Source organism: Phacochoerus africanus, chromosome 16 (assembly GCF_016906955.1).
Source record: "Phacochoerus africanus isolate WHEZ1 chromosome 16, ROS_Pafr_v1, whole genome shotgun sequence".
Taxonomy (NCBI): Eukaryota; Metazoa; Chordata; class Mammalia; order Artiodactyla; family Suidae; genus Phacochoerus; species Phacochoerus africanus.
This window is the reverse complement of record NC_062559.1, coordinates 9,497,661-9,510,031: the sequence shown is the minus strand read 5'-3', so window position 1 is coordinate 9,510,031 and position 12,371 is coordinate 9,497,661. Positions and strand designations below refer to the sequence as shown.

Sequence of the window (12,371 nt, the reverse complement as noted above, 5' to 3'; positions counted from 1 at the left end):
ACTTCCATATGCTGCCAAAAAAAAAAAAAGCTAACAGATGAAGTGGCTCACACGAGGGAAATGCCTTCTCTCAATGCTGGGGGCTAGAAGTCTGAGATCAAGGTGTCCAAAGGCTCTTGAGCACAGTCTCTCGCCGCCTATTCCCAGCGCCTGGCAGCTCCCAGCAATCCCTGGCCTTCCTTGGCTCCTTGTAGCTGCCTCCCTCCCATCTCTGCTTCTGCGGTCATCGGCCTTCTTCCCTCTTTGTTCTCTTATCACTGGAGTTACCATCATGGCTCAGTGGAAACACATCCAACTAGGAACCAGGAGCTTGCAGGTTCCATCCCTGCCTTGCTCAGCGGGTTAAGGATCCGGCGTTGCCATGAGCTGGGGTGTAGGTCACGGACACGGCTTGGATCCCATATTGCTATCTATGGCTGTGGTGTAGGCTGGCAGCTAATTTAGTTCCGACTAGACCCCTAGGCTGGGAACCTCCATATGCTGCAGATGCAGCCCTAAAAAAAAAGACTGTCACTGGATTTAGGACCCACCCCACCCTAATCCAGTCAGTGTGACCCATCTTAACTTGATCAAGTCTGCAAAGACAGATTTCCAAATAAAGTCACCTTCACGAGCACAGGGGTGAAGACTGAATATTATCTTCTTCTTTTTTTTGTCTTTTTAGGGCCATACTCACGGCATATAACAGTCCACAGGCTAAGGGTTGAACAAGAGCTGTAGCAGCCAGCCTATACCACAGCCACAGAAATACCAGCTCTAAGCCTTGTCTGCGACCTATACCCCAGCTCATAGCAACGCCAGATCCTTAACCCGCTGAGCAAGGCCAGGGATCGAACCTGTGTCTTCGTGGTTACTAGCGGGATTCTTTTCCGCTGCACCGCAATGGGAACTCCAGGACTGAACATATCTTTCGGGGGGCGCACAACTCAACATGTGACCAAGACCTTGATACGTCCCTCCTCCATCATATCCCCTCCCCAAAGATGCTGATTTTTGCATTAATCATTTTTTACATTAATCATTTTTTAAAAATAGTTTACCACCTAAATCTGTATACCCAACAAAAAAAAAAACTGTTGAGTTTTGAAAATCTGGGTTTCAAGTACAGACCTAGCTGAATAAGGGACAGGCAATACTGCCACTTCCAGATGAAGGCTTCCACCATGAGATAGTCCAAACAGGATCTCCAGCTCAGAGGATGCTCGGATCCCCTCTGGAGGACAGTGGCTATGGCTCGGAAGACATGGGGCTCACCTGGATTGGGGCAGTTGTGGGGACCAGAGACTGGACGCCTGTCAGGAAGATGGCTGGGCAAGTGGGCTGCATCCTGAGTGCTTGCAAGCGTACCCAGGAGGGTAGGGAGCCTCTAGGAGGGCCCCCGTGACCCCTCCCGCATCTTCACCCCCACCTCCAGAGGGACTGGTGCTCCCTTTTCCTGTCCCTTCTGGGGATTCCATGCTTCCTCGATTTCCCACCAGCCATCGATGACTCAGTCTCTCAGCTCTGCCACTTCCTAGGGTCCGGCCTCTGGAAATTCCAATAGACTCTTGGCTAAATTTCATCACCAGATGGACTTTACACCCTGCCCCCTGGGTGCTCTGAGCAGGTCCAGGTGGGGGGCGGCATGGTGGGTCAACAGGGTAAGGGGCAGGGATGTAACCTGAGAGGCCCAGTGGACGTGGGACCTCGAGATGGGTCCAGCCACAGCACCTGGCTCTGGGGAGCAGCACAGAAAGATCTAGAGCTTGGTCCAGAGTCGCAGCCTCTAACAGAGTAAAACCATTAGAGCCAATGTGTAGACCCATGATGTGCCAGGCACCCTTCCAAGCCCTTTATATGTGTGCACGAACCCAGTGAGTTCTCACAGCCAACCTGTGAGGTCAGAACCACCATACACCCCACTTTTACTGATGCACAGGGAGGGGGGCTCTCTTTGCGGCCTCTGTTTGGAGCGTGAAAACCATTCTCAGCAATCAGAGAAGCAACAGTCCAGAAAATGGAGACATCGCTCAGAAGGGACACAGGAAGGGCGCCAGAGCAGCCCTGCAGAGGGGCTTCAATCACACCAGTGCAGAGCTCAGTCTCCTTGAAAGAAAAAGAAGAGGCTCTTGGAGTTCCCGCGTGGCGCAGTGGAAACAAATCCAACTAGGAACCATGAGGTTGCGGGTTCAACCCCTGGCCTCGCTCTGTGGGTTAAGGATCTGGCGTTGCTGTGAGCTGTGGTGTAGGCCGGCAGCTACAGCTCCAATTCCATCCCTAGCCTGGGAACCTCCTGCATCCCTTAAATGACAAAAGACAAAAAAAAAAAAAAAAAAAAAAGAAGAAGAAGAAGAAGAAGAAGAGGCTCTGGGTGGACAAATGGTGGCGAAACAGGAAGGAACTGGCTATGGTTTTCACTGTCTGTTGTCACATGTGGAATGTAAGGGAGGGTGTCACCCGGGCATCGGTTACAAGAGAGGTCTGGGTACTCACTTCCCCATCACCACTGCACTTCAGGAGGATGGGTCTCTGGGTGAAATGTGAAATTTCTTGGGTGAGAAATACATCAGCAGTGTTTGAATCCGGCACTGCTTGTTGAGAGCCCAAGCCCAGAAAGGTGAGGTAACTCTTACAAGACCTTGAACTTGTATCAAATTCAGGCTGTGACTTTGATTCTGCAAGCCACCACAGTTCACAGCACACTGGGACACTTTGGGACCATATCTAAGTCTCTGAAAAACGAACAGTTCGGTAGGTTGATGGTGATCTAAGAGTTGTCTGGCTATGGAAAAAACTACACGGCAGATCATTCTTAAGACCTATTTTTTTTTTTTGTCTTTTTGCCATTTTCTTGGGCCGCTCTCGCAGCATATGGAGGTTCCCAGGCTAGGGGTCCAATCAGAGCTGTAGCTGCCAGCCTACACCAGAGCCACAGCAACGCGGGATCCAAGCCACGTCTGCGACCTACACTGCGGCTGATGGCAACACTGGATCCTTAACCCACCAAGCAAGGCCAGGGATCAAACTCACAGCCTCACGGTTCCTAGTCAGATTCAATAACCACTGAGCCATGAAGGGAACTCCTCTAATATTTTAAAGATGCCATAAAGGCCATTGAAGGATTAAAGGACAGGATGATTAAAGTACCTGCCCAAGGTAACCCTGTGAGTGAGTGGCAGAGCCAGAGCTAAACCAGGCAGGCAGGAGTTCCCGTTGTGGCTCAGAGAGTTAAGAACCCGACATAGTCTCTGTGAGGATGAGGGCTTGATCCCAGGCCTCACTCAGTGAGTTAAGATCCAGTGTTGTTGCGGCTATGGCCTAGGCCCAAGCGGCAGCTCTGATTCGACACTTAGCCTGGGAACTTCCATATGCCACAGGTGCAGCCATAAAAACAAAAAGATTTTTTAAAAATAAAACTAAACCTGGGCAGGCAGACTCTCTTACCCACCCGGCAAACTCTCCCAGCTGCTAATCTTCGGGTGGCAAATTAGACAGACAGCCCTTCCATGGAGAAGCCAGAAGAGTCCAGAGCCCGGCTGGGGGGGAGTCATGATTCCAGATGAACCAATGGTGCAGAGCATGGCACGGCCTGCCCATGGATTGGGTTGTGGGTTGAGAGTTCCGAACCCAGAAGGGGCCCGGCTAGAGCTGGGCAGGGCACAGGGCAGGCTGCAGTCCCAGCAAAGGGCACCTGGGGCCCCTTGGCTCTGGGCCATTGCCCTCTTTCCAGGCTGGGGCCCCGACGGGCTGACCTGAGAACTACAAGAGCTGCAACACTAAGGCTATGACACAGACACCCCGAACTGCCCTGGGGCCCCTCATCCTGTCTCAGAGCAGCAACAGGCCACAGAGGCAACCTTGGCACCTGGTTTCAGGGTGGAGATGAGTGACTTAATGACAAGGCCTCATACCTGTGTTAATCCCAACAACCAGCTCCTGCTGTAGAGCACAGGAACTACCTTCGATATCCTGTGATGAACCATACGGAAAAGAAAAGAGAGAAGAATGTATGTATATACGTATAAACTCAATCACTTCGCTGTACAGCACAAACCAACACAACATTGTAAATCAACTATACTTCAATAAAAAATTAAATTAAAATTCTAAAAAATGACAAGGCCTCATGGGTTGATGGAAGTCAAGGAGAAAAAGGCAAGGCTGCTGGTGAGAGCACCACTGGGTCAGGACAGGAAAGCAAGGACACAGGGCCAGCGGGGGCAGAGGCACCAGAAGGGCTGAAGCAAAGGCTCCACCCATTTAAAAGCCTTCAGGCATCTACTGGGTTCCCAGGAGGAGACACTGCTTGAGTCTTCCAAGTGCTGGGCCCACAGCTCTCTTCCTACCGCTCCTCTGTTCCCCACCAAGCCAAGCACACTCCCGCCTCAGGGCCTTTGCACTTGCCATCCTCAGCCTAGAACTCTCTTCCCCAGACATCCTCAGTCCCCTTGAGCCTATGCTCAAAGGTGACCTTATCAGAGAGAACGTCCCTCCAAAGAGCACGTCTCTTTCCTGCTCGCGCATCACTGACTATGCCCTTGTTGCACCGACTGTGTTTTCCAAAGGTACCGCAGCCATCTCTCCGCGCCCAGGTCTACTTCCTCCAGCCCCTGAATGTGGGGTCCCCGGCCCTGCTCTAACCAACAGAGTAGGGCAGGAGGGGTGCTGATCCAGGCCCAGGCACTTAACTGTCCTGGGAGCCTCTGCTGCCTGCTTCTTGGAACACTTCCCCTTGGAGACCTCCTTCCAGAGCCGAGCTGCCAGACCGAGAAGCCCAGGCCATGCGGGGAGACCACAGGGAAGTGCGCTGAACTCCACCTGATATTATATAAGATATTTGCTTTTATTTTTGGTTTGTTTTGTCTTTTTAGGGCCGCACCCATGTCATATGGAAATTCCCAGGCTAGGGGTGGAATCAGAGCTGCAGCTGCCGGCCTACACCACAGCCCACAGCAATGCTGGATCCTTAACCCACTGAGCGAGGCCAGGGATTGAACCTGCCTGCTCACGGATATTGGTCAGGTTCATTACCACCAAGCCACAAAGGGAACTCCCATAAGCTATTTGTTGATTGCCTCTTTTTCCCTCTTGGTTTTGTTTCCTTCTATATTTGTACCACTGAGAGCAGTGCCTGGCATGTAGTAGGTGCTCAATAAATACTCTCTAAATAGATGAATGAGTCTAGACATTCTTTCCCCAAATGCACAAAGCCAGAGTCCAAGTAATTTCATTAGTTCTCAAAAGGCCTAACACCGGCTCGTTCTGAGAGTAGGCCAGGGATCAGAGGTGGTTGTATTTATTATTCACTCAATGGCCATTTGCTGAGCATCTAGTCTGTACTCTGTATAGAGCATGGCCCTAGAGATAAATTAATGAACTAAAGCAAAAATCCCTGTCCTCCTTCTAGTGGCGGGTGGGGGAGGGAAGATGATCAATAAAATAAATAAGAAAATTATACCATATACTAGCAGATAAGTTGCAAAGATGAAAAATAAAGCAACGAAGAGGGACAGAGAGTCCTGGGCTCTGGCTGGAGCGTTAAACAAGGTGGGCAGGTGTACTGGCTTGCTAGCGCTGCCACAGCAAAGTACCACAAACTGGCCGGCTCCACCACTACAAATGTACTGTCTCATGGTGCTGGAGGCTAGAACCCAAGTCAGAGAGACAGATTCTCGGCCAGTGTTTCGCATTTGAGAACAACGCATTGTGGTTTTAATTTAATAAAAGAAAAACTGAAAAATAAGACCATAAGGCAACAGAATGAGCTATTCAGTTAAAAAAAAAAAAACTGAAAACCAAAATACTCTGATTACGAGATATAATAAATAAATTAGGAAAGAAAATAACCAAATAAGCATGGCTGAAAATCAAATTAACATCATGAATTTAAGTGATGAAAGACTTGAGATAACAGATGTAGAGGGAAAAGACAGAGGCAGCAGCAATTAGAAAGAAATGTGACAGACACGGAAGTCAAAGATGCTCCAACTCAAGGACAACTGACGCTCTTGTGGCCAGATCTCAACAAAAGGGACTTAAAATTACACAGAGAGGCAATATAGGAACACTTCTCTGACTTGAATGAAAAACTCAATCTGAAGAATGAAAGTACTGGGTATATGCCAGGAAAAACTGTTTTAGTATAACCAACACTGACATATCCTGTTTAAGATTCTGAGCTTCAAGATTTAAAGAGGAAAAAAAAATATTCAGACATTCTCAGAAAAGGAAAAAAAATAAAAACAGAACACTTAAAGAAGGGGGAAAAATCAAGCTGGTCTCAGACTCTCCTTACAGCAACATTCAACATCAGAGGACAGAGAGGTGATTTAAAATAATACGAAAGGAGGGAGTTCCCTGGTGGCCTAGTGGTTAAGGATCCGGCATTGTCCCTGCTGTAGCTCGGGTTACTACTGTGGCTCAGGTTTGATCCCTGGCCCAGGAACTTCTGCATGCTATGGGTGAAGCAAAAAAAAAAAAAAAAAAAAAGTCTGAGAGGAAAAAGGGTGACCTAAGAATATCACATCCTGTCAAACCAACATAGAAGCAACAGGCAGTCACTTTCATCTCATGAAATAATTCAGAAACTATAGTCACCATAAGCCCTTCTTTAAAAATTAAAAGTGTCTCGGTCACCTTGCTGTACAGTAGAAAACTGATAGAACACTGTAAACCAGCTGTAATGGAAGAAAATTAAAATCACTAAATAAAAATAAGTAAATAAATTAAAATTAAACATGTCAATGATGAAATCTAGCCAAGAGAGAAGTCAAAATGAAGAATCCTAAAAAAGGGATGTCGTAGTGGAATAGATGGTAGGCGCTGATCCACTTAAATAGAGAAAAACCGCTAAAGAAAAACAGTATAGGCAAAAACTGGGGATGAGGAGACAGGGGACGGAAGACAACAAAACAGTATTAATCCCTTCATCTCCTAGAGTTTGGAGTAAATCAATTCTATCTAGAACTGAAGTATGATTTCAAAAACTACAGTGGATTCGTGGAGTTCCCATTGTGGCTCAGCGGGAACAAATCTGACTAGCATCCATGAGGATGCAGGTTCAATCCCTAGCCTCGCTCAGTGGGTTAAGGCTCTGGCGTTGCCATGTAGGTCGCAGCTGCGCAGCTTGGATCCCACACTGCTGTGGCTGTGGTGTAGGCCTGAAGCTCCGATTCGATCCCTAGCCTGAGAACTTCTGTATGCCACAGGTGCAGTCATAAAAAGCAAAAAAACAAAAACAAAAAATAAAAAGCTATACTGAATTAAACTGCTAATGGTCATCACAATTCATAATCTGTTTTTTAGACTTACAAGGATATTTTAGAAACTGATGTTTCTTGTGGTGACGAAATACTTAAGTTCATCAGTGCTTTCAGTTTCGCTTTCTTCTTTAAATTCAAATAAAATTAAATAGAGTATAGATTGAAACGAGTGTATATGGTAGAATGCATTTGTTTTGCTAACTCTTCAGCCCTCCCTGCATGCTGCCCTCTCCCGGTAACTTCAGAGTCCTTCTCAGAGGGGTGCAATATTTTCACCTGCCCTGTGGATGCCTGGGTTGGCCGTGTGTCTCAGGCAAGTTCCAATTAGAGAAGCATTCCTGGTATGAGTGGGGCATGGTGGTGGGGGAGGCAAATTTTCTCCTGTGCCAGATAATAAACACTCTAGACTTTGGGAGCCATATGGTCTCCGTCACCTCTACACAGGTTGGTTATTAAGCAGCCATAGATAACATGCACATGATAAGACCGTCTGTCCCAATTAAACACAAACAGGTGGCAGGCGGGATCTGACCCATGAGCCATAGCTGGCCAACTCCCGGGTTAATATGTAAGTGATTTACGATGGAATTAGACCTTACATTTGGGGAAGTGAAGGTCCCAGAGGGAAGCTGGAAGATCACAGATAAGTCACCAAACCGTCCATCTGAAACCCAAGCACATCCACCCCCCAAAGTGGAAGTGCGAAGGCAAAGTTCATGGGGATGTTATGCGTAGCTGTTGCCTCTCTGAGTCTGCTGCCCTGCAACTAGTGGTTCTTCTGAGGCCAGTACTGGTCAAGAGCAGCAGCAGTTGGGAAGAAGGGCAGAAAGAGGAGTGGAGGAGGCAAGGACAGGATGGAACCTACCAGCGCGTCTGTGTCTGTCATTGATCCAATGGTGAAGACCCTTCAGAGAGCAAGGTCTGCTGCTTCATTCCTGCCTTTCAAACCTCATGGAAATTCCCCTTGGGGCCAGCTCTACAGAGACAGGGATGCTGGGAAATGTAGTTCCAACCGAGCTCACAAACCAAACACCTGGCCCTCTTTCCAAAAGAATACAAGGCACATAGTCTCTTTACTTGTCTTTGGGTGATTTCACTCCTCTTCTAGCTCATTCTCTTTGAGAACGTGTAACTTCAATACTTAAATATACAGTTGCCTTATTTGGAGTTCCTGTTGTGGCTCAGCGGGTTAAGAACCCGATTAGTATCCATGAGGATTCGGGTTTGATCCCTGGCCTTGATCAGTGGGTTAAGGATCCGGCATTGCTGTGAATTGTGGTGCAGGTCGCAGACACAGCTCAGATCCCAGGTTGCTGTGGCTGTGGTGCAGGCCGGCAGCTACAGCTCCGATTCTACCCCTAGCCTGGAAACTTCCATAAGGCATGAGTGTGGCCCTTAAAAAAAAAAAAAGACAAATGACAAAAAAAACACAGAATTGATGCTGTGTGGAATACCTTGATGGTGGATAAGGCGTTCACTCTGTGAGTCCACAGATGGTAGTTTTGGCAGAAGCACTGTAGGCATGAAAGGCAGATCTATCACCCGAGTTAAGTGTCCTTGTAAGAACAAAACTCTGCCCCTTCTTTGGTAGACGTGGCCCAAGGAAATCAACCTATCACCAGGGAACTGTCTGACCACCCTGGGGAACAGTGCCGGATCAGGGCCTTGCTGTTGGTCTCTGGTGCTGGCAGCCTGAGCGCTTGGCCATGGCCACAGCCAGACGAGCCTTGGCAAGTGGAAGCCCATGTGGCTGATCTGTACATAACCTTTATCCCGGACACTGGGCAAGGGCTGGAGTGTCTGGGGAAGGAGGCTGACTGACAACCACAGGATGGTTCACTCTATCCACCTGGTTATTAAAACCCTTCTCTGCTGAGACCACCCTTTTATCTCTATTCAGAGAAATCTACCCGTCTACCCGTTCCCAGACCTCCTTGTCATCAACCTTCCAATCATGGTTCTTCTGAGTCCCTGATCCTCCGGCCAAACCATGAGCCACAGCCCGTGAATTGATGTAAAGCTGTACTGGGAGCCGTCACACCTTCCAGGCAAAATGAACAGCCAGCGGAACTGCTCCAGTTCTGTCCGCTGGGAGGAGACCTCCCCACAGTGGGACCGTAGTTCTGCATCTGTCCACGATGCGTGGGCAGGGCTATCAGCCTGCAAGAAACACAATAGTCAACAAAAAACGGCTTTAATGATAAGAGGCACGTTCTGAGAACAACTTTCAGCGACAGAAAATGCTCTGTTATAAAATGCTTTTTAAGAGTAAGCAAAACCCTGAAGTCCCTGCCGTGGCTCAGCAGTAACAAGCCCAACTAGTACCCATGAGGACACATGTCTGATCCCTTGTCTTGCTCAGTGGGTTAAAGATCTGGCTTTGCATGAGCTGTGGTGTAGGCTGCAGACAAGGCTCAGATCCCATGTGGCTGTGGCTGTGGCTGTGGCCTAGGCTGGCAGCTGTAGCTCCGATTTGTCTCCTAGCCTGGGAACCTTCATATACCATGGGTACAGCCCCAAAAAGACAAAAGAAAAAAAAAGAGAGAAAAAAAGGGCAAGCAAAACCTTCCCCAAAGCAGGGTCCCTTTCCTAAGCACATAGCACTTGGAGAGCCAATTGAAAGACCAAACTGGGTCTCAGCAAAAAAACAAGGTCGGAAGGCCATGAATGGATATGAACAGTGAACAGGGTCTGTTCCAGAAATGAGTTCAGCAGATGAGCTCCTCTTCTTTCTGGCTGGTTTGTTGTTTTCTCCTCTGTAATTGTCTATGTGGCTTGAAGCTCTTGTTTCATTACAGTAAAAAACACACCACATCATATTTACCACTTTAACAAGTTTTAAGTGTATGGTTCACTAGTATTTATGCACATTGTGGTTTAGTAGATCTCTAAAACATCTTTATCTCTCAAAAAGGAAATTCTATGCCCACGGAATGACTCCCTTTCCCCCTCCCCTGGCAGCCACCTTCTGTTTCTAAGAATTTGACTAATTTGGATACCTCGTAAAAGTGGAATCGAGAGTTCCCATTGGGGCACAGAGGAAACGAATCCAACTAGTATCCATGAGATGCAGTTCAATCCCTGGCCTCGCTCAGTGGGTTAAGGATCCGGCATTGCTGTGAGCTGTGGCACAGGTTGCAGATGCAGCTCAGATCCTATGTTGCTGTGGCTGTGGTGTAGGCTGGCAGCTGTAGCTCCAGTTCAACCCCTAGCCTGGAAACTTCACATGCCATGAGTGCAGCCCCAAAAAGACCAAAAAATAATGGAATAATGTGGCATTTGTCCTTTTGGGTCCAGCTATTTCACTTAGCATAAACTGAGGTTTATCCATGTTGTAGTATGTGACAGGATTTTTCTTTTCTTTCTTTCTTTTTCTTTTTTTTCTTTTTTTTGTTTTTAGAGCCATACCCACGGCATACGGAGGTTCCCAGGCTAGGGGTCGAATCCAAGCTACAGCTGCCAGCCTACGCACAGCCACAGCAACGCAGGATCTGAGCTGCATCTGCAACCTACACCACAGTTCACAGCAATGTCGGATCCTTAACCCACTGAGCGAGGCCAGGAATTTAACCTGCAACCTCATGGTTACTAATCAGATTCATCTGCACTGTACCACAATGGGAATTCCAGAGTTTCTTCCCTTTTTAAGGCTGAAGAATATTCCTCTGTGTGTGTGTTTATTAATCACATTCTCTTTATCCACTCATGTGTCAATGAACATTCACGGTTCTTCCACCTCTTGGCAATAGTGAATAATGCTGTAGTAAATTTGGGCGTGCAAATATTTCTTTGAGATCATGTTCTCACTTATGTTGGATATATGCCCGAAAGTAGTATTTCCGGATCATACAGTAATATTTTCAGTTTCCTGAGGCATCTCTATACTGTTTTCCACAGTGGGTGCACCATTCTACACACTTACTAACAGGGCGCCAGGTTACCGATTTTTCCACATCCTTATCAGCACTTGGAGGTTCTTTGGTGGGTTGGTTGGTTTTGATTGTGGCCATCCTAATGGTTGGGAGGTGGTTTGCTTTGCATTCCCCTGATTACGAATGACAGTGAGCATCTTTTCACGTACTTGTTGGCTATTTGCATGTCTTCTTTGGAGAAATGTCTATTCAAGGCCTTTGGCCATCTGTTAATCAGGTTATTTGGGATTTTGGTGGTGGTTGTAGGAGTTCTTTATGTTTTCTTTATCAAATATGTAGTTTGCAAATATTCTCTCCAATTCTGTAGACAGCCTTTTTGCTCTGTTGATTATTTCTTTCAGACTTGAAGTTTTTATAAGTGAATCTATCATACTAAGGGAAGACAAAGAAACTGTCAAAGATCAAAGGGAACGAAGGAGACGAGACAAAGAAAGATTATGTTTTGTCCTGGCTGGGTTCTAGAACAGGAAAAAGACATTAGTGGAAAACTGGTGAAATCAGAGTTCCTGTCGTGGCTCAGCGGAAATGAATCTGACTAGCATCCAGGAGGACGCAGGTTCAATCCCTAGCCTTGCTCAGTGGGTTAAGGATCTGGCATTGCTGTGAGCTGTGGTGTAGGTAGCAGATGCAGTTTGGAACCCATGTTGCTGTGGCTGTGGTGTAAGCCAGCAGCTACAGCTCCAATTTGACCCCTAGCCTGGGAACCTCCATATGCCATGGGTATGGCCCTAAAAAGATTTTTATAAAAGAAGAAGAAAAAATGAAAACTGGTGAAATCCTAATAAAATCTGCAATTGAGTTAACAGTATTAGATCAATATTAAACTCCCAGTTTTGATGAACCCGCCATGTAAACATTAGGGGAAGCTGGATTAAGGGCACATGAGAACTCTCTGTACTATCTTTGCAAATTCTCTATAAATCTAAAATCACCCACCCTAAAGATATATATATTTGTGTAAAATGATAAGTCCTCATATAAAATAAAATAAAACAGGATAAAGGCATAGGGAGCACCACCTTCAGGGCTCTGGTGGCATGGGCATCCATGAGCCTATCCTGGGCTGCCTACTCTAGGCCCACTCTTTCCACAGTCGGGTACAGAAACTGAGTAAACAGGATGCCTCTGAGCCCTTGTCCCTAAAGGGCCTGCCAAGGGCTGCCTGCCATCCTGGCTCCACCGACCCTGCATGACCAAA

General features: G+C 47.2%; 1 protein-coding gene across 3 annotated transcripts in view; it reads right to left on the bottom strand.

Moving 5' to 3' along the window:
• Positions 1 to 8,698: 8,698 nt before the first annotated feature.
• The window catches only part of SLC37A3 (solute carrier family 37 member 3), a 103,464-nt gene continuing 99,791 nt past the window's right edge, over positions 8,699 to 12,371 (bottom strand). For 2 of the 3 annotated variants that reach the window (XM_047762964.1, XM_047762965.1), the window contains exons 19-20: positions 9,160 to 9,401; positions 8,699 to 8,755 (exon numbers count right to left, since the gene is read on the bottom strand). The gene's annotated coding sequence lies outside the window, so the exon portion shown is untranslated. The remainder of the gene's footprint in view (positions 8,756 to 9,159; positions 9,402 to 12,371) is intronic. The other variant, XM_047762966.1, reaches the window with a different exon arrangement.